At 43.3% G+C, this 23,564-nt stretch overlaps 1 protein-coding gene across 1 annotated transcript in view; it reads right to left on the reverse strand.

Moving 5' to 3' along the window:
- The window catches only part of cntn2 (contactin 2), a 344,973-nt gene that overhangs the window by 194,051 nt on the left and 127,358 nt on the right, over window positions 1-23,564 (reverse strand).

Below are 23,564 nucleotides of genomic sequence, written 5' to 3' on the forward strand. Positions count from 1 at the left end.
AAAAGGAGCCTGACCACCAGGTTGTCACAAAAAAGTCATTATTCCTTAACAGCATACAGCAGTGTCACCGTAAGGCAGAGGTCTTGGAAAATAAAGTTTTGACTTATGGTTTTGATTTATGAACCAAATTATTCTGGATAGAATAACTACATTAATGACAATTCTGTCATTTACAAACTTAAAATATAACACATATCTCTTAATTTTAAATAATGCACTAATTCTGAAGTTTTATAACAAACACACACAGATGCCAAAGGGATTATGGGTAAAATGAGCCTCTCCTAACACTGATTGGTTGACTCATTCATTCTATGTAAAAACAAACACGTTAATGTGATGTGTGTGTTGTTTACATATAAATGTGCTTTTGTAAAATATGCCGTTAAAAAAAAAAGCCATTTGCAAAAGCCAAAAGTCAAGTTGTGATTAGACAACCGTCTGATATAACCGGGTCAAAATGCATAGAACACTGCCATCTACTGGCGCCGAGACACTCAGACCCTAACCCATAATCCTTTGCGTGCCAGAGAGTTGCTGCAGTTTAAATAGCACAGAGAGAAAACACATGATGACAACTGTAAATGAACATTATACAACCAAAATGTACATTTTTATTTCTTTTCATCAGCTGCAGCAACTCTCTGGCACGCAAAGGATCATTGAATATTTCAATACTTAGGGTGAATACTGCCATGAACACTACTGGCTAGCAGATGGCAGTAGAGACCATGAAAACGTGCCAAAACAAATATTCCAAATAAATAATCCATGTCTGCTATGTTTAATCTGCATGGAATTTAATAAACACAAACAGAATTTCAGGCATCTTATATATATATATATATATATATATATATATATATATATATATATATATATATATATATATATATATATATATATATATTACTCTGGAACAAAGAGGACAAACAGTGTTGTAAAGGACAATAACCAGGACATTATAAAGCAAACAGGAAGCGATTGCAACTCACAGTGATTCCAATTGAAAATAATGGAGAAGCAACCTGAGCTTCTTCTGGCATTTTTACATAAAACAAACACAATAACAACATCTATAAACCCAGAGAATATATTGAGAGTTTTAGGCACAATATACAGAGAGTTTAATGCTGTTGTCCATGTGGAGCCTGTTCAGAGCGTCTCAAATGCATTTCTCCTGTTGTGAATGTTTACGGTACCCACACACACCATGTCCACACTAAAACCTTTAAAATTAGTGCATTACTTTAAAACTAAAACAAATATATGATATTTCCACTTCATAAAACTTCAGACGTGACGTTAATTTAAATAACTTGTCCGAAATTAGTTTGGTTAAAATTTGAACCATAAGTTAAAACTGTATGCCTCTGGATGACTTGGGTGATATTGCCAGCTAGTTAGCAGGGTGTCAAGAGAAATGCTTTATTTATTTATTTTTTTTGTCGTCTCTCATTTTGGTTGTCTTTTGTGACCAGCTCTCCTCTGTCTGCAGAGGATAGAGTGATTTCTCCTGAAACCAGCTCTCCTCTGTCTGTAGAGGATACTAGCTGTATGTGTACTATAAAACATTTAACAGGTAGGCTCTAAAATCTTTGATATCAGACTTTCAAAATGTTTATTAACTGTTAAAGCTTTATTCACTAAGCTTGCAATAACATGTTAGCGGTCTAAAAATTATCGGACCAAAATTTATTGCAAGATAATTTATCAGATGATGGTTTTGAAAGTTATCTGAAAAGCTAATCCGATAATGAAAACATTAGCTTTGATAATTAGCAGTCAGCAGATTAGCGGAACTGTGCCCACCACTGATCATTTGTCTCTTTAAGATAAACACTAATGCCCGGTTCATACGGCAAGATTTTAAAATGGCCAGTAGGTTTCCAATACCTGAGAGACCACACACATGGTGATAAAAAAAAAACATAGATAGAAAGGTTTTGGTGGTACACTGCTGAAGGTGTGCAGCCACACGGTGAGGACAACACACCACACACCAACAGATTTCACACACCAACATTCCCAGGTCACATAGAAAATTTCACAAAACCTCTCGATATCAAATGTGACTTCAGAGTGAACAAATGGAGATAGTTTGTGGACTATTTCTAACACAGAAAAAAAAAAACAATACGAGCATTTGTTAAAGGAGTGGAGACAGTGCGAGCACCAGACTTTGGATTCCTCTCCGTCATGTGGCTTTCTGATTGGCTACACATCAATTTCAACAGGCTGCGTGCTGGTTTGTGCTCGTGGGACACACCACATGCTGGGATATCGGGCCAAGACAATCCAACATGTTGATTATCCATGATTGGACGTCTGACTGGTCCTGATGCCGCTCCCACAGACTAGAGTGCTCGGAACACACCACACACAGCAGGAATATTGGAGCAGGTTATCTTTAGAGCATCACGATAGTCGGGGCTTCTTTCAGATTGTCAGAAGGGGACGATTGGGTGAGATGTTGGCCTAATTATCTTGCCATGTGAACCAGGTATAAGCCAGAAAGTGTGTATTTATGCAGGAACAAGAGGAGTGGCGCAGGAGGCTGAACCCTCAGCAGTCCAAAAAAAAAAAAAAAAAAAAATCACAAGTAGAAAAAAAATTACACAAAACACACTGATGATGCATGACATCGAGCAAACAGTTACTCCTCATTCATTTGTGGTGTAACAGTCAGATAAGAGATTTAATGATGAGGAGATGACACATGACATCACCTCAAGTTTAAGGAGTTCCCTGAATCCAGCATCCTCAGAAGATGAAGTTTAGGGCCCTGTCCCACTGGCGTTTAGGAGGATTTGTTATGGATTGCACACAAAATTGGCTCATATTCGCTTAACATCCGCAATATGTGTGAAACATGCTTGTATGAGTCGGCCAACACCCGCACACGTCCGCAATTATCCGCAGAGGCACGTTTTTCCATTACCAGGATTTTTGAGCTGCACAAAATTCTGGCTGCGGATGACATCTGCCTTACATACTCCATACATACTCAATACATACACAAACATACTCAATCTATGCGCTGTATATTCGCCGTCATCCGCTGATATCCGCAACAGACAGGGATTTGCGGCTTGGCAGCGGACTGGGACAGTGTGTAAAACGGATATATATCGTGCCCATCATGTCCACATCACGAACTAAAATAAGTTGCAGCGACTGCATACAGATTGGCCACGAATAAAGCTTTTTTATTACGTCTGCTTTGCATCTGATTTGTGGTGGATGCAAATCAGATGCGCTGTGTTCACTGCTGGACGCCGTTCTTTGTTCTACCGGCTGCCACGCGCTCTGCGCTGGATGCTGCCTATATAAAATAATTATTTTGTGGCGGATTAATCATTTTACTCTGCAAATTGGCTGTTGAAAATGGCTCTAATCACCTCCTGAATCACAGAGAAGCTGCAGCTGGGCCGCACGTGAACGGCCCAGCTGCAGAAAGCATTTTGAGCCGTCTAAAAAGGTAATTATTTGACTTGTTAACATTGTCAAGGCTTGATAAAACAGTTGCGTGTTTTTTCCTTCTTGTCTGCAGCTGTTACAATATTTATTCCTATGTTTATAACAGATTTAACTTATTGTTATAATCGTTCAGACGAGCTGCGCTCTGATGCGATTTGCTGACGTCACCACTCGCCCTGTTCACTGCTTGTTTACACCAGTCAACTTGTCCAAGTCCAGCAAATGCTCCAGAGGCTGTATTGTTGGTGTGAATAGTGATGCCGAAAGGAGCGAGTGCGCTTCTTTTATGACCGCAATGCAGATGCCGTGCACGCACAACACGTGCGCGATGCATCATAATACACCCGTAATACTGCCGTGATAATCGCAATGCATCAGATCTGTTTCCTCACTACATGCGTTATATAACCGTGATTGTTCATCATATATTCGCTATATATTATTAATATATCCATAATTCATACTGGGACATTTGTTATTTTTGGCCATTTTTGTTGAGGACGGCAATGAACGCCCGTAATGTGTATACTCAAATCATGCGCAATTATTATTATTCAAATATTTTTATTGGGTTTTGAATTGTAAACAATTATACAACTAACAAATCCCCAAACATCAACCCCAACACATACAACAATGAAGTGACAATTACAAAAAAAAAAAAAAAAAAAAACGTTACAAAATTACAGAGCCTGTGAATCAATTATGTCCCAGTGTCTCCAGCATCAAATTGTAGGGTAAAATAATTTAGAAATGGCTGCCAGACCTTATAAAATCTCTGAGTTGATCCCCTGATCGTGTGTTTCAACTTTTCCAGTTTCAAGTGTGCCATTACATCCTGAACCCAGCGCCTGCGTGTAGGAGGCATATCTGATTTCCAATTACGCAAAATATGACATCTGGCCAATAAAAATGCAAAAGCAATGGCGTCTGATTGTGCCCCAGATATCGCCATTCCAGCAGGAACCACACCAAATATTGCAATTTCAGGAGCAGGGCTTATCTCTCTATTGCACATATAAGAAAAGGTATCAAAAATTAATGACCAGAACTGTATCAACTTTGGGCAAGGCCAGAACATATGACAGAGAGTAGCCGGAGCCTGACAACATCGGGAGCAAGTCGGATCGACATCTGGATAAATCCTGGCAAGCCTACTCTTAGATAGATGAAGCCTGTGGCGCACCTTAACCTGGAGCAGACCATGTCTGATACAAATTGAAGTTGAATGTATTCTCCTGATTGCGCTTTGCCAGGAGACGTCGGACAAATCAAACCCTAGTTCCTCCTCCCACCCCGCCCTAACATGGCTGAGTGATGGGGAAGCGATGATCTGAATATCCTCATATAATCTGCTCACTCCTCCCCTTTGATTTAAAATTAGATCCCCCTCCAACCACTCATCCATCCAGACATTTGGTGAGAGTAACGGAAAGGAAGGAAAATGTTTCCGAACAAAGACACGCACCTGCTGATACCTGAAATAATGTGAACCAGGGATATTATTCTCATTTACTAGCTGCTCAAATGACATGAACACACCATCTCTAAAAAGATCCTTCTCGCGTTTCAGACCATTTCTAAACCACAACTTAAATGCTGTATCCATGAGTGAGGGTGGAAGAGTGCGTTGGCCAAATTAGGAGAGAGGGCATAGCCTGTCTTTTTTTGAAGTGTGTCCTGAATTGGAACCATATTCTAAGCGAGCCACACACAATAGGATTATTCGTGAGGCGCTCTTTACTGAGCGGCAAAGGTGCACAAACTAAAGAAGGTAGGGACACCGGAAGAGCGGAATGTTGTTCCATTTCAACCCATACAGGTCCATCCCCCTCATAAGAAGCAGAGATCCAGTACACTAGTTTATAAATATTGGCTGCCCAGTAATATTGTAAAAAAATTTGGCAATGCTAAGCCTCCAGCCTCTTTCTGTTTCTCAAGATTCTGTGGGTTCTGTGTGTGCTTGCTTGCCTCTACTGGTGGTTGGCTCTCACTGCGGTATTGTATCACTTCCTGTTCCGGAGCACAGCGGTGTTTTGCTGTATCTGTTAGCTGTTTAATCTGCACAGTTAGATTGATCTAGTTAACAAGATAACGATTAGTTTCACAGTGTAATCTTCACGTGCCTTAACTAAAGCACTCCCTCTGCTGAATCACTTCTAAATTATTTTCACATTATTCACTTCGTGTGTTTTTAGGAATCTGCTAGCTTAGCGCAGCTACTAGCTCTTAGCTGGTTTAGCATGGCGGCTTCTCCTGTCTCTCCTCCACTTTTTTGCTCTGGGTGTGAAATGTTTAGTTATTCCTCGGCCTCCTTTAGCAGTAATGGTACTTGTAATAAGTGTAGCTTATTCGTAGCTTTGGAGGCCAGGCTGGGCGAATTGGAGACTCGGCTCCGCACCATGGAAAATTCTACAGCTAGCCAGGCCCCTGTAGTCGGTGCGGACCAAGGTAGCTTAGCCGCCGTTAGTTTCCCTCTGGCAGATCCCGAGCAGCCGGGAAAGCAGGCCGACTGGGTGACTGTGAGGAGGAAGCATAGCCCTAAACAGAAGCCCCGTGTACAACGCCAACCCGTTCACATTTCTAACCGTTTTTCACCACTCGGCGACACACCCGCCGAGGATCAAACTCTGGTTATTGGCGACTCTGTTTTGAGAAATGTGAAGTTCTTGAAGCGACACCAGCAACCATAGTCAAATGTCTTCCGGGGGCCAGAGCAGGCGACGTTGAAGGAAATTTGAAACTGCTGGCTAAGGCTAAGCGTAAATTCGGTAAGATTGTAATTCACGTCGGCAGTAATGACACCCGGTTACGCCAATTGGAGGTCACTAAATTAACATTGAATCGGTGTGTAACTTTGCAAAAACAATGTCGAACTCTGTCGAACTGTAGTTTTCTCTGGGCCCCTCCCCAATCGGACCGGGAGTGACATGTTTAGCCGCATGTTCTCCTTGAATTGCTGTCTGTCTGAGTGGTGTCCAAAAAATGAGGTGGGCTTCATAGATAATTGGCAAAGCTTCTGGGGAAAACCTGGTCTTGTTAGGAGAGACGGCATCCATCCCACTTTGGATGGAGCAGCTCTCATTTCTAGAAATCTGGCCAATGTTATTAAATCCTCCAAACCGTGACTATCCAGGGTTGGGACCAGGAAGCAGAGTTGTAGTCTTACACACCTCTCTGCAGCTTCTCTCCCCCTGCCATCCCCTCATTACCCCATCCCCGTAGAGATGGTGCCTGCTCCCAGACCACCAACAACCAGTAAAAATCTGTTTAAGCATAAAAATTCAAAAAGAAAAAATAATATAGCACCTTCAACTGCACCACAGACTAAAACAGTTAAATGTGGTCTATTAAACATTAGATCTCTCTCTTCTAAGTCGCTGTTAGTAAATGATATAATAATTGATCAACATATTGATTTATTCTGCCTTACAGAAACCTGGTTACAGCAGGATGAATATGTTAGTTTAAATGAGTCAACACCCCCGAGTCACACTAACTGTCAGAATGCTCGTAGCACGGGCTGAGGCGGAAGATTAGCAGCAATCTTCCATTCCAGCTTATTAATTAATCAAAAACCCAGACAGAGCTTTAATTCATTTGAAAGCTTGACTCTTGGTCTTGTCCATCCAAATTGGAAGTCCCAAAAACCAGTTTTATTTGTTATTATCTATCGTCCACCTGGTCGTTACTGTGAGTTTCTCTGTGAATTTTCAGACCTTTTGTCTGACTTAGTGCTTCGCTCAGATAAGATAATTATAGTGGGCGATTTTAACATCCACACAGATGCTGAGAATGACAGCCTCAACACTGCATTTAATCTATTATTAGACTCAATTGGCTTTGCTCAAAATGTAAATGAGTCCACCCACCACTTTAATCATATCTTAGAGCTTGTTCTGACTTATGGTATGGAAATTGAAGACTTAACAGTATTCCCTGAAAACTCCCGTCTGTCTGATCATTTCTTAATAACATTTACATTTACTCTGATGGACTACCCAGCAGTGGGGAATAAGTTTCATTACACTAGAAGTCTTTCAGAAAGCGCTGTAACTAGGTTTAAGGATATGATTCCTTCTTTATGTTCTCTAATGCCATATACCAACACAGGGCAGAGTAGCTACCTAAACTCTGTAAGTGAGATAGAGTATCTCGTCAATAGTTTTACATCCTCACTGAAGACAACTTTGGATGCTGTAGCTCCTCTGAAAAAGAGAGCCTTAAATCAGAAGTGCCTGACTCCGTGGTATAACTCACAAACTCGCAGCTTAAAGCAGATAACCCGTAGTTGGAGAGGAAATGGCGTCTCACTAATTTAGAAGATCTTCACTTAGCCTGGAAAAAGAGTCTGTTGCTCTATAAAAAGCCCTCCGTAAAGCTAGGACATCTTACTACTCATCACTAATTGAAGAAAATAAGAACAACCCCAGGTTTCTTTTCAGCACTGTAGCCAGGCTGACAAAGAGTCAGAGCTCTATTGAGCCGAGTATTCCTTTAACTTTAACTAGTAATGACTTCATGAGTTTCTTTGCTAATAAAATTTTAACTATTAGAGAAAAAATTACTCATAACATCCCAAAGACGTATCGTTATCTTTGGCTGCTTTCAGTGATGCCGGTATTTGGTTAGACTCTTTCTCTCCGATTGTTCTGTCTGAGTTATTTTCATTAGTTACTTCCTCCAAACCATCAACATGTCTATTAGACCCCATTCCTACCAGGCTGCTCAAGGAAGCCCTACCATTAATTAATGCTTCGATCTTAAATATGATCAATCTATCTTTATTAGTTGGCTATGTACCACAAGCTTTTAAGGTGGCAGTAATTAAACCATTACTTAAAAGCCATCACTTGACCCAGCTATCTTAGCTAATTATAGGCCAATCTCCAACCTTCCTTTTCTCTCAAAAATTCTTGAAAGGGTAGTTGTAAAACAGCTAACTGATCATCTGCAGAGGAATGGTCTATTTGAAGAGTTTCAGTCAGGTTTTAGAATTCATCATAGTACAGAAACAGCATTAGTGAAGGTTACAAATGATCTTCTTATGGCCTCAGACAGTGGACTCATCTCTGTGTTTGTTCTGTTAGACCTCAGTGCTCGCTTTTGATACTGTTGACCATAAAATTTTATTACAGAGATTAGAGCATGCCATAGCTATTAAAGACACTGCGCTGCGGTGGTTTGAATCATATTTATCTAACAGATTACAATTTGTTCATGTAAATGGGGAATCTTCTTCACAGACTAAGGTTAATTATGGAGTTCCACAAGGTTCTGTGCTAGGACCAATTTTATTCACTTTATACATGTTTCCCTTAGGCAGTATTAATAGACGGTATTGCTTAAATTTTCATTGTTACGCAGATGATACCCAGCTTTATCTATCCATGAAGCCAGAGGACACGCACCAATTAGCTAAATTGCACGATTGTCTTACAGACATAAAGACATGGATGACCTCTATTTTCCTGCTTTTAAATTCAGATAAAACTGAAGTTATTGTACTTGGCCCCACAAATCTTAGAAACATGGTGTCTAACCAGATCCTTACTCTGGATGGCATTACCCTGACCTCTAGTAATACTGTGAGAAATCTTGGAGTCATTTTTTATCAGGATATGTCATTCAATGCACATATTAAACAAATATGTAGGACTGCTTTTTTGCATTTGCGCAAATTTCTAAAATTAGAAAGGTCTTGTCTCAGAGTGATGCTGAAAAACTAATTCATGCATTTATTTCCTCTAGGCTGGACTATTGTAATTCTTATTATCAGGTTGTCCTAAAAGTTCCCTGAAAAGCCTTCAGTTAATTCAAATGCTGGCAGCTAGAGTACTGACAGGGACTGGAAGGAGAGAGCATATCTCACCCATATTGGCCTCTCTTCATTGGCTTCCTGTTAATTCTAGAATAGAATTTAAAATTCTTCTTCTTACTTATAAGGTTTTGAATAATCAGGTCCCATCTTATCTTAGGGACCTCATAGTACCATATCACCCCAATAGAGCGCTTCGCTCTCAGACTGCAGGCTTACTTGTAGTTCCTAGGGTTTGTAAGAGTAGAATGGGAGCAGAGCCTTCAGCTTTCAGGCTCCTCTCCTGTGGAACCAGCTCCCAATTCAGATCAGGGAGACAGACACCCTCTCTACTTTAAGATTAGGCTTACAACTTTCCACTTTGCTAAAGCTTATAGTTAGGGCTGGATCAGGTGACCCTGAACCATCCCTTAGTTATGCTGCTATAGACTTAGACTGCTGGGGGGTTCCATGATGCCACTGAGTGTTTCTTTCCTCTTTTTGCTCTGTATGCACCACTCTGCATTTAATCATTAGTGATTGATCTCTGCTCCCCTCCACAGCATGTCTTTTTCCTGGTTCTCTCCCTCAGCCCCAACCAGTCCCAGCAGAAGACTGCCCTCCCTGAGCCTGGTTCTGCTGGAGGTTTCTTCCTTTTTAAAAGGGAGTTTTTCCTTCTCACTGTTGCCAAGTGCTTGCTCACAGGGGGTCGTTTGACCGTTGGGGTTTTTCCATACTTATTCTATGGCCTTGCCTTCAAATATAAAGCGCCTTGGGGCAACTATTTGTTGTGATTTGCGCTATATAAATAAAATTGATTTGATTTGATTTTTGATTTGAAGATGTGCCCCTCTAATTTGTGGGATGTCTTATTCCAGATAAAGGTGGATATGGATTTATCTAACTCTCTGAAAAAAGATTTTGGGATAAAAACAGGTATTGTATGGAACAAGAATAAGAACCTAGGCATGACTGTCATCTTGACAGAATTAACCCTGCCAGCAAGTGATATAGGCAATGCTGACCAACGGATAAGATCCTGTTTGGCCCTCTCCAGGGCTGACTTAAAGTTATGTTTAAATAGATCGCTGTATTTATGGGTTACTGATACACCAAGATATGTAAAGGTGTCACGTTTCTCTTTTAATGGATATGCCTCAAAAGACATCTGTCGAATCTGATTGTTAATAGGGAAGAGCAAACTCTTAGTAAAATTGATTCTATAGCCTGAGATCTCTCCAAAACTAGAGACAATTTCTAATGCTTTAGGAATAGAGGTGCAAGGATCAGACACGAAAGTACCAAGACATCCACATATAAAGACAGTTTGTGAGTTTGGCCCCCCCAACAACACCTCCAAGCTCTTCGGCACTCCTAAGTGCCACCGCTAGTGTTCAATGGCAAGGTCAAACAGAAGTGGGCTCAATGGACAACCCTGTCTTGTCCCCCTACCTATAGGAAAAAAGTTGGAGATTATTCTATTAGTACGTACGGAGGCCTGCGGTGTGGCATACAGGATCCTTATCCACGAACAAAAGGCTGGTCCAAAACTGTACCTCTCCAGAGTTTCAAAAAGATACTTACACTCAATCCGATCAAATGCTTTGTGAGCATCGAGGGAGAGCAAAACCTCTGCTGTAGGTGGAGTTTCCGGGGAATACAGAATATTGAAAAGTCTTCGTATGTTGCCAGAAAGCTGCCTCCCTGTAATAAAACCAGTTTGATCTGGATGTATCACTGTATGCATAACCGACTCCAATCTACTAGCCAGAACCTTGGCCAAAATTTTGTAGTCACAGCAGAGTAGACTCACAGGCCGAAATGACTCACACTTCAGAGGGTCCTTTCCTTTCTTAAGAAGAACTGAAATAGTGGCCTGGGTCATTGTAGGAGGCAGAGACCCACGATCCAATGCCTTGGTATATACATTTTTTAAAAGAGGGCTTAGTTTAAATGAGAATTAAAAAAAAAATTCAATAGGAAGCCATCCGGCCTCGGAGCCTTACCGTTTTTCATCTTTCTAATTGCCCGATCAATTTCGGCTGCCGAAATGTTACTATCAAGGTCTGCCCTGTCCTGTTGACCTATGGTTGGAATCTTAAGACCATCGAAAAACTGAGCTAACTTAGCACTATCACAATTTTCAGTGGTATATAGGTCCTCATAGAATTTTCTGAATTGTTTATTTATGCTTTTCTGATCAGTGGTTATCCCCTCTGGAGTGTTAATCTCTGCTATAAATCCAGCCTCTGCGGATTGTCTTAGCTGATGGCTTAATAGCTTGCTGGCTTGTTCCCCATGTTCACAGAGTTCTTGGCGAGATTTAAGATGAAGGTCCTCAGCTACTCCAGATGAAAGGGTATCGAATTCTGTTAGCAAACCCATTCTCTCTTTACAGAGATCTGCAGATGGAGATTCAGAATTTTTATGATCCACATCCTTTATCAAAGAGATCAACTCATTAAGGCATGCTGATCGTCTTCTGTTCATGCTCACATTATAAGATATTATCTGATCACGCAAATACGCTTTCATTGCTTCTCACGGGTTAGAGTGGCTTGTGTCTGGTGACTGATTTGTTTCTAGAAAGAAGTCAATTTGGGCGGATAGAAAATTAACAAAATCTTCATCAGACAAAAGACGTGGGTTAAGTCTCCAGGTGCGTTGTGGAGGTTCGTTATCTGGAAAGCAAAGCACCATTATCATTGGGCTATGATCAGAGACAATGATGCTCTCATATTTAGTAGACCTCAGCGTGGGGAGGAATTTCTTATCCAGAGACAATGATGCTCTCATATTTAGTAGACCTCAGCGTGGGGAGGAATTTCTTATCCAGCAAAAAATAGTCTATCCTGGAATATGAATTATGCGATGGAGGAAAAAAAAGAATACTGTCTAGAAACCGGGTTTCTGTATCTCCATGCATCAACCACCCCATAGGTTTGGAGGAAAGTATTGATAGTCTCTGCTGATTTACTAAGTGTTCCCTGTACAGCTCTAGAACGATACATAATGGGATCCAGAACGCAGTTTAAATCTCCCCCGAGGACCAATTGGTGATTGTTTAATTCTGGAAGGGATGAGAAAAAATTAGTGAAAATTTTAGCATTATCCAAGTTTGGAGCATAAACACAGGCCAGTACCACTCGTAGATTCAATAAATGTCCTTGAACATAATAAACCAACTGTCTTTATCTTGAATCATATTTGTTTGTACAAACGGCACATCCCTGTGGATAAGAATGGCTGCACCACGGCATTTAGCATTAAATCTGGAGTGAAAAATCTGAGAGAATCCCCCTCTCTTAAGTCTGGAGTGATCCTTATTAAGCAGGTGCGCTTCAGTTAAGAACGCTATGTCTGTTTGCAGCTTTGATAAATGAGAAAACACCTTACTACGCTTCACTGGATGGTTAAGCCCTCTGATGTTCCAGTTTGTAAATTTAATGTTTACCTGCCCTGAACCACTAATACTGTTATGTGTTGACGCGGGTTGAGGAGCGGACCTGCGTCAGACGGAACCCAGCGTCAGACGGAACCCAGCGCTACAAATAACCAGAAAAGCGGTTCCAAAAACAATATATTTATTACACCCACTGTGCATAAAAGGTGTAAAAACAAAACAGCGTCCCTCTGGTGGAGTGACTGTTGGCACGCTCTCCAGCGCCCGCAAGGATCAAAGCGCGGCGCTCCTGGACTCACTACCACCACCAAACACCCCCCAGGTGGACACGACAAACCGACTCTGTGAAGCAAAGAAGAGGTGAGGTAAGTCAGCAGTTACAACAATATCTTTCAAAAGACACATGCTATCAGCAACACATTCAGGTCTGTATCTTTTTTAACTTTATGCAAATGAGCAGCTTCTCACAACAGGTGGAGGATCACTTATCCGCATGCCACAGCAGTGAGAAGCAAGCTGCACAATTCTCATCACAATTCAAGTATACTGTGTAACAAAACACCAAGTTACTATCAACAATTAGTCAAACACTTAATCACCTTTGATGTGTGCTGACAGCATGTGTCCCTCACCCTTCCTTGCTTCACGGGCTCGATGTGTCAAACCCAGGCGCGGTCCTCAGCGTCTCACAAACGAACATCACAAGGTCGAGTTCCCGGCAGTTCTGCTTGAATCACACATGACTTAAATGCAGAACGCCATCCAATTATCTGCTTCAGCTGAAAGTCTTTAAGGTTGCATGTGAGCACCATTCACAGGTGCTACACATGATGTTGATGAGGGTGAGGACTCTTCAGCCAGCACCTTCTCCACAGACAAATCAGTTCTCATGCCACCTGGAGAGCAAAGAAAAGAAAAGAACACCAAAATATCCAGCCACACCCCCCAACACACAACAAATACCAGAGGTTACTAGTGTCTGAAATGACATTAACAGCCGCCTGCCTAAAAACAGCCTGATCATAGAGCCTTTTCACAGATGACAGATCTCTATTTAAACACTGTACAATTAAAAACAATAACAGAAAACATGAAAACAACAGAAAATACAAAAACACAGACACAGAATCAAACACATCATTCACAAAATCCCATTGCTGGCCTTTCCCCAAATGAAAGGCTGCATAACTCCCCAGTTGTACACTCTCCCACAACATACAGCTTACCTCATGAGACCGAGTCTCACCAAAGCTACGAGGTCTGTCAATAAAGTATCGGACCTTTTTTTTTTTCAAAAACTATATGGATTTGAATCACGTGCAATTACATCAGACAAGCGTTAACCCTTATGGGCATGCGTGAGTTTTTTCACGCCTGTCGGTTACGTCATTCGCCTGTGGGCTGGCTTTGAGTGAGGAGTGGTCCACCCCTCCCATCACAATCTCTTTGTCTGAGAACTTCCTGAAACACTGGCGCTTTGCTTGATCAAATTTTTTTCAAAAACTGAGAGGCACATCGAAGTGGACACCATTCGAAAAATTCAACTGGTTTTTCGGGGGAAAATTTTAACGGCTGATGAGAGATTATGGCGTGATGCTGTCGCTTTAAGGACTGCCCACGGAGCGGGACGTCGCGATGCGCTCTGAGCCGCCGCTGTCTGCCTGTTTCGAGCTGAAAACTTCCAAATTTAAGCCTCTGTTGACCCAAGACGTCATGAGAGAACAGAGAACTTTCAGGAGAGGTCGGGATCAGCAGTTTATCCGGACATTCCACTGTTATTACACCTCCGTTGGAAGCCTTAAGTCCAAGTTGGAACATGTCCAGCTGTTAAACAATTTTTCAGATACTCACTCAACTGAAAGCCATCAAAAGCCTCCTAGTTTTTACAAATGGTTATCAACACAGAGGTGTTTTTCCTGTGCCGCCACGCTGCGCTGGCTGTGTCCAGACGCGCGGACCCGTCCGCACTTTCTTTCATTACAAAATCACCTTTAACAGTGGAATGTCCAGATAAACTGCTGATCCCGACCTCTCCTGAAAGTTCTCTGTTCTCTCACGACGTCCTGGGTCAACAGAGGCTTAAATTTGGAAGTTTTCAGCTCGAAACAGGCTGACAGCGGCGGCTCAGAGCACGTCGCAACGTCCCGCTCTGTGGGCAGTCCTTAAAGCAACAGCATCACGCCATAATCTCTCATCAGCCGTTAAAATTTTCACCGAAAACCAGTTGAATTTCTTGAATGGTGTCCACTTTGATGTGCCTCTCAGTTTTTGAAAAAAATTTGATAAAGCAAAGCGTCAGTCTCTCAGGAAGTTCTCAGACAAAGAGATTGCGACGGGAGGGGTGGACCACTCCTCAGTCAAAGCCAGCCCACAGGCGAATGACGTAACCGACAGGCGTGAAAAAACTCACGCATGCGCACGAGGGTTCAAGGTTGGCTGATGCATTCGCACGTGATTCAAATCCATATAGTTTTTGAAAAAAATAAAAAGGTACGTTAGTTTATTGACAGACCTCGTATATGAATAGCAGAATAATATGTCGCAGCTGATCTTAACTATAGTCAAATACAGTGCACACTCAATAAATTTCCAATCTAGCACCTTATTCATATCTCATTCTATGTAAATAACCTTAACAGACATAACAGAGAAGCGTTATCCGGGCCTTAACAAATTGACAGTTAGATATAGAATTAAATGTAACATATTGGATACAATAACACAACATTAAATTTCGGTGGGGTTTCCAAGCCGTCCAGTTATGTTAAAAACTCTGTGTGGTCAAAAATGAACAGTGAAAAGATTAAAGGTCCTTGTAACACTTAAGTGTACTTTTTTTTTTTTTTTAAAGCACTCCCTACTGTGTTATCAAGGCCGCATCAGCCCAAAACAAAAGGTTTGGTAAATTTGCGCTTTTGCTGACGTCCTTTATTTACATCAACAAAGTCCTTATCGTGATGGCAGTCCGGATACCGATAATCAAACATACCTCTGTAAACGGGATGTGAGAAACCACGAAATGCACGCCACTCTCCACTGACACACCTTCAGCTTGCGCGCTTCAGGTTTTTCATTATGAAATACTTGGCTTGGTTTGGGTCTTTAAAGCTTGTGCGCTTGCCATTGTTCTCCTCAGCTAAGCTGGGTACCACAGACCATAGCGGATTCCCCCACAGCTCCTTAACAGGCTCCGCACTTCGTTGAACTCTGCCCGCTGCTTGGCTACTGCCAGTGTGTAGTCTGGTTGGATGCGGATCCTATCGCCGTCCCCCATAGTCAGTTGTTTCATCTGCCCGGCTTTCCTTAGTATTTCCTCCTTCTCAAGATAATAATGGCATCTAACGACGAATGCTCTCGGTGGGTCATTATCACCTGGTCTCACACGCAGCGTATGGTGTGCCCGGTCCAGTAAAGGGGGCTTATCGAGACCAAGCGTCTCCTTCAGGCACTGTGATAAAAAGTCTGTCATGTGCTTCCCGTCTTTCCTTTATCCCAGTAATGCGCAGGTTATTACGGCGCGACCGTACCTCCAAATCCTCGTTTCGTGCTTTCTGGGTAATGAGCTCCCTCCGCACGATGGCCATATCCCGCTCCAGAGCAACAATCGGGTCGGAGTGGCTGTTAGCTGCAGACTCGAGGGCGACCACCTGTGTATCTAGGGCTTCACTCTCAGCGTTAGCATTATCATTAGCTAGTTTAATTTCTGCTCGTAACTGGTCGACCTGGTTCCGAAATTCAGCGGATTGTGCCTCCGCTTTGGTGAGCAGCTCAGTCCTCAAGTTGCTGATTGGTCGAAGGATGGCCTCAGGTCCGGGTCCTGGGTCGGGTGCAGCATCAAGTATAGCATTAGGTACAGCGTTAGCCTCTGGGCTAGCCTTGGAGCTAACCCTTGTGTCGGGCGCTTTTCCAGGATTTTTAGACATTTTCAGCTAGCGTTGTGTCAAAGCCTGGTACAACATCATGACTACAATTATGAGTGTGAGTCAAAGTCCTTACATTAATATCTGCTTCTATATCTATCAATAGCGTTAGCGAGGAGCACGGTAAAAACGCGTCCTCACATGGCACCGCTCAAACCGGAAGTCTGAACAGACAGACATCAATTCATGCGCAATTAATCCTCTCCCCAGTGGGACAGAGCCCTTAGACTTTTCAGAGTGTTCTAGCGATGGACACTAATGATGAGACCCTGATGTGAAAATGGTTACTGCTGCAGTGACCAATGCCCTGAAGGTTGCTGCAGCAGTGACCGACACGCTGAAGGCTACTGCTGCTGTGACCGACATGCTGAAGGTTACAGCTGCAGTGACCTACACGCTGAACGTTGCTGCAGCAGTGACCGACACGCTGAAGGTTACAGCTGCAGTGACCGACACGCTGAAGGTTACAGCTGCAGTGACCGACACACTGAAGGTTACAACTGCAGTGACCGACACGCTGAAGGTTACAGCTGCAGTGACCAACGCCATGAAGGTTGCTGCAGCAGTGACCGACACGCTGAAGGCTACTGCTGCAGTGACTGACACGCTGAAGGTTACAGCTGCAGTGAAACGACACGCTGAAGGCTACTGCTGCAGTGACTGACACCCTTGAGGTTACAACTGCAGTGACTGACATTCTGAAGGTTACAGCTGCAGTGACCAACGCCCTGATGGTTGCTGCAGCAGTGAAACGACACACTGAAGGTTACAGCTGCAGTGACCGATGCGCTGAAGGTTGCTGCTGTTGTGAACGACATGCTGAAGGTTACAGCTGCAGTGACCGACACGTGAACGTTGCTGCAGCAGTGACCGACACGCTGAACATTGCTGCAGCAGTGACAGACACGCTGAAGGTTACAGCTGCAGTGACCGACACGCTGAACGTTGCTGCAGCAGTGACCGACACCCTGAAGGTTACAGCTGCAGTGACCGACACCCTGAAGGTTACAGCTGCAGTGACCGACGCGCTGAAGGTTACAGCTGCAGTGACCGACACGCTGAAGGTTACAACTGCAGTGACTGACATTCTGAAGGTTACAGCTGCAGTGACCAACGCCCTGATGGTTGCTGCAGCAGTGAAACGACACGCTGAAGGCTACTGCTGCAGTGACTGACACCCTTGAGGTTGCTGCAGCAGTGACCGACACACTGAAGGTTACAGCTGCAGTGACCGATGCGCTGAAGGTTGCTGCTGTTGTGAACGACATGCTGAAGGTTACAGCTGCAGTGACCGACACGCTGAACGTTGCTGCAGCAGTGACCGACACGCTGAACGTTGCTGCAGCAGTGACAGACACGCTGAAGGTTACAGCTGCAGTGACCGACACGCTGAACGTTGCTGCAGCAGTGACCGACACCCTGAAGGTTACAGCTGCAGTGACCGACACCCTGAAGGTTACTACAGCTGCAGTGACCGACACGCTGAAGGTTACAGCTACAGTGACCGACACACTGAAGGTTACTGCTGCAGTGACCGATGCCCTGAAGGTTACAGCTGCAGTGACCGACACGCTGAAGGTTACAGCTGCAGTGACCAACACGCTGAAGGTTGCTGCTGCTGTGAACAACATGCTGAAGGTTACAGTTGCAGTGACCGACACGCTGAAGGTTACTGCTGCACTGACTAATGCCCTGAAGGTTGCTGCAGCAGTAACCAACACGCTGAAGGTTACAGCTGCAGTGACCGACACTCTGAAGGTTACAGCTGCAGTGACCGACATGCTGAAGGTTGCTGCTGCAGTGACTGACATGCTGAACATTGCTGCTGCAATGACCGACACGCTGAAGGTTGCTGCTGCTGTGACCGACATGCTGAAGGTTACAGCTGCAGTGACTGACATGCTGAAGGTTGCTGCAGCAGTGACTGACGCCCTGAAGGTTGCTAAATGCAGTGACCGACACGCTGAAGGTTAATGCTGCAGTGACTGATGCCCTGTAGGTTGCTGCAGCAGTGACCGACACACTGAAGGTTACTGCTGCAGTGGCCAATGCCCTGAAGGTTACAGCTGCAGTGACTGACACGCTCAACATTGCTGCTGCAGTGACCGAAACGCTGAAGGTTACAGCTGCAGTGACCGACACGCTGAAGGTTACTGCTGCAGTGACCGATGCCCTGAAGGTTACTGCTGCAGTGACAAACACGCTGAAGGTTACAGTACAGTGACCAACATGCTGAACATTGCTGCTGCAGTGATGCACATGAAAGGTTACTGGCATGCAGTGACCGACACACTGAAGGTACTGTTGCAGTGACTGTCACACTGAAGGTTACTGCTGCAGTGACCAACACGCTGTACGTTGCTGCGGCAGTGACGACACACTGAAGGTTACTACTGCAGTGATGGACATGCTGAAGATTACAGCTGCAGTGACGACACGCTGAAGGTTACAGCTGCAGTGACCGATACGCTGAAGGTTGCTGCTGTAGTGACCGGACACGCTGAACATTGCTGCTGCAGTGACCGACACGCTGAAGGTTGCTGCTGCTGTGACCGACATGCAGAAGGTTACAGCTGCAGCCTCTGACACGCTGAAGGTTACTACTGCAGTGACCGACATGCTGAACATTGCTGCTGCAGTGACCGACACGCTGAAGGTTGCTGCTGTAGTGACCGACACGCTGAACATTGCTGCTGCAGTGACCGACATGCTGAAGGTTGCTGCTGCAGTGACAACATGCTGAAGGTTGCTGCTGTAGTGACAAACACGCTGAAGGGTACAGCTACAGTGACCAACATGCTGTACGTTGCTGCTGCAGTGACCGACATGCTGAAGGTTACTGCTGCAGTGACCGGCACACTGAAGGTTGCTGCTGCAGTGAATGACATGCTGAAGGTTACTGCTGCAGTGACAAACACGCTGAAGGTTACAGCTTACTCATGGTACAGGGAGTACTATACAGTTTTGAGTTGAGTTGAGAGAATTTTGAGTCCACAGTGAAACAGGAAATGTCAAATGTGAAACACTTCCTGGATTGACACTTCCTGGATTGATAGATGAAATCACATGGAATCTTACAGGACTCAGTGGCAAAAGTTCACACGGAAACACGAAGTGCTAAATTTTAAGTCCACAGTGAAACAGGAAATGTCAAATCTTGAACACTTCCTGGCATGGGTGGAGCTAGAGTGGAGGCCAGGTTTGCATTGGACACCCCTGAAATCTGATTGGACACAGATGATTGACATGTCATGGCACTACATGCCTGGTTGAAATGAGCTGCATTTTGAAATTAGTGAGTCATATGGAACGCTCGGTTCGTCCTGTCCAGTAGTTGTACCACAAAACGTTCTAATCCACTTTAGTAGAAGAAGAAAAATGTTTGCCTCAGATCTGAACTGAACATGTCGTTTGAATTAATGGACTAATAATGACACCAAAGTTTTATTGTGAGTAAACAACCGTATTCATGCCCAGAAATGAGATCCAGGTTGTTTAAAGCAGCATTTCTCCTTTAATTCGGGTGACTTAAAATATGCGTGTGTCCCCAGTAATTTTTTAAACAAGCAGGCAGCTGTTGATTAAATAACCTTGATATAATTAATTGAAAATATAAATCCAGCTTCCTGATGAAGAACTCTTCTTCATTGTGGATAAGAAACTAAAAATTATCATTTTTATCTGGATTATTTTTCATTTATTCAAATGGCAAATCCATCTGTCCTTATCTGTACTGTAACTGTGGCTTTACTGAAGAAAGGGAATTTGCAGCAGCATTTCAGACGATTCACAAGAAATATGATGCTAACTTATAATGCTAACCCGGCTAAATCCCCTCTGCTCGCCTGAATAGTCCAGGAATGAAAAAGTAGGTGAGCAGCACAACGGTCATAAACATGAAGAGTGATGAATGTGGAGAACAAGACTGCAGTGTTCTGTTTGGGCCAGGAGTCTGAGGACACATTTATTGTAAAGTTCTGGAACGTTCAAACCATGCTGAACGTGCACGATTTTAGATTTGAAAGCAAGTTTAAAAGCAACTATACGTGCTATCAGCAGGTTTCAACAGTGAGACCTGCAGAACTTTCCCACATGGACACAGAACTTAGCACCAGGACACAGAGTGGTGGAGTCTGAGAGTGCACGTTATGATGATCAAGTGCACAGCATCTTGTCAGAATCTGACAGGTTCTTCACTGACTTTGCATCCAAAGAGCCTGTTGTCAGTTTTCTCTGTTTTCTTAGTATCTCTTGCTTGCCTCGGCTGGTGGTTGGCTCTCACTGCGGTATTGTATCACTTCCTGTTCCGGAGCAAAGCGGTGTTTTGCTGTATCTGTTAGCTGTTTAATCTGCGCAGTAGATTGATCTAGTTAACTAGATAACGAATTTTTTCACAGTGTAATCTTCACATGCCTTAACTAAAGCCCTCCCTCTGCTGAATCACCTCTAAATATTTACACATTATTCACTTTGTGTATTTTTAGGAATCCGCTAGCTTAGCGCAGCTACATGCATCTTAGCCGATTTAGCATGGCAGCTTCTCCTGTCTCTCCTGCACTTTTCTGCTCTGGGTGTGAAATGTTTAGTTATTCCTCGGCCTCCTTTAGCAGTAATGGTACTTGTATAAGTGTAGCTTATTCGTAGCTTTGGAGGCCAGGCTGGGCAAATTGGAGACTCGGCTCCACACCGTGGAAAATTCTACAGCTAGCCAGGCCCCTATAGTCGGTGCGGACCAGGTAGCTTTAGCCGCTGTTGTTCCCTTCCAGCAGATCCCGAGCAGCTGGGAAAGCAGGCCGACTGGTGTGACTGTGGAGGAGGAATCGTAGCCATAAACAGAAGCCCCGTGTACACCGCCAACCCGTTCACATTTCTAACCGTTTTTCCCCACTCGGCAAACACACCCAACCGAGGATCAAACTCTGGTTATTGTGACTCTGTGGTTCTGTCTGAGTTATTTTCATTAGTTACTTCCTCCAACCATACACATGTTTATTAGACCCCATTCCTACCAGGCTGCTCAAGGAAGCCCTACGATTAATAATGCTTCGATCTTAAATATGATCAATCTATCTTTATTAGTTGGCTATGTACCACAGGCTTTTAAGGTGGCAGTAATTAAACTATTACTTAAAAAGCCATCACTTGACCAGCTATCTTAGCTAATTATAGGCCAATCTCCAACCTTCCTTTTCTCTCAAAATTCTTGAAAGGGTAGTTGTAAAGCAGCTAACTGATCATCTGCAGAGGAATGGTCTATTTGAAGAGTTTCAGTCAGATTTTAGAATTCATCATAGTACAGAAACAGCATTAGTGAAGGTTCCAAATGATCTTCTATGGCCTCAGACAGTGACTCATCTCTGTGCTTGTTCTGTTAGACCTCAGTGCTGCTTTGATACTGTTGACCATAAAATTTTATTTAACAGAGATTAGAGCATGCCATAGGTATTAAGGCATTGCGCTGCGGTGGTTTGAATCATATTTATCTAATAGATTACAATTTGTTCATGTAAATGGGAATCTTCTTCACAGACTAAGGTTAATTATGGAGTTCCACAAGGTTCTGTGCTAGGACCAATTTATTCACTTTATACATGTTTCCCTTAGGCAGGATTATTAGACGGCATTGCTTAAATTTTCATTGTTACGCAGATGATACCCAGCTTTATCTATCCATGAAGCCAGAGGACACACACCAATTAGCTAAACTGCAGGATTGTCCTTACAGACATAAAGACATGGATGACCTCTAATTTCCTGCTTTAAACTCAGATAAAACTGAACTTATTGTACTTGGCCCCACAAATCTTAGAAACATGTGTCTAACCTGATCCTTACTCTGGATGGCATTACCCTGACCTCTAGTAATACTGTGAGAAATCTTGGAGTCATTTTGATCAGGATATGTCATTCAATGCGCATATTAAACAAATATGTAGGACTGCTTTTTTGCATTTGTGCAATATCTCTAAAATTAGAAAGGTCTTGTCTCAGAGTGATGCTGAAAAAGTAATTCATGCATTTATTTCCTCTAGGCTGGATTATTGTAATTCATTATTATCAGGTTGTCCTAAAAGTTCCCTGAAAAGCCTTCAGTTAATTCAAAATGCTGCAGCTAGAGTGCTAGCTGAGTCTCACCCATATTGGCCTCTCTTCATTGGCTTCCTGTTAATTCTAGAATAGAATTTAATATCTTCTCTTACTTATAAGGTTTTGAATAATCATGTCCCATCTTATCTTAGGGACCTCATAGTACCATATCACCCCAATAGAGCGCTTCGCTCTCAGACTGCAGGCTTACTTGTAGTTCCTAGGGTTTGTAAGAGTAGAATGGGAGGCAGAGCCTTCAGCTTTCAGGCTCCTCTCCTGTGGAACCAGTTCCCAATTCAGATCAGGGAGACAGACACCCTCTCTACTTTTAAAGATTAGGCTTAAAACTTTCCTTTTTGCTAAAGCTTATAGTTAGGGCTGGATCAGGTGACCCTGAACCATCCCTTAGTTATGCTGCTATAGACTTAGACTGCTGGGGGGTTCCCATGATGCACTGAGTGTTTCTTTCTCTTTTGCTCTGTATGCACCACTCTGCATTTAATCATTAGTGATTGATCTCTTGCTCCCCTCCACAGCATGTCTCTTTCCTGGTTCTCTCCCTCAGGCCCAACCAGTCCCAGCAGAAGACTGCCCCTCCCTGAGCCTGGTTCTGCTGGAGGTTTCTTCCTGTTAAAAGGGAGTTTTTCCTTCCCACTGTTGCCAAGTGCTTGCTCACAGGGGGTCGTTTTGACCGTTGGGGTTTTTCCGTAATTATTGTATGGCCTTGCCTTACAATATAAGGTGCCTTGGGGCAACTGTTTGTTGTGATTTGGCGCTATATAAATAAAACTGATTTGATTTGATTTGATTTTCCATTTGGGGAAAATATAGATGTGGACTGTATATCGTCCAAACTGGCATCACTCTTCAACCTGGA

This window comes from Thalassophryne amazonica, chromosome 3 (genome assembly GCF_902500255.1).
Source record: "Thalassophryne amazonica chromosome 3, fThaAma1.1, whole genome shotgun sequence".
NCBI lineage: Eukaryota > Metazoa > Chordata > Actinopteri > Batrachoidiformes > Batrachoididae > Thalassophryne > Thalassophryne amazonica.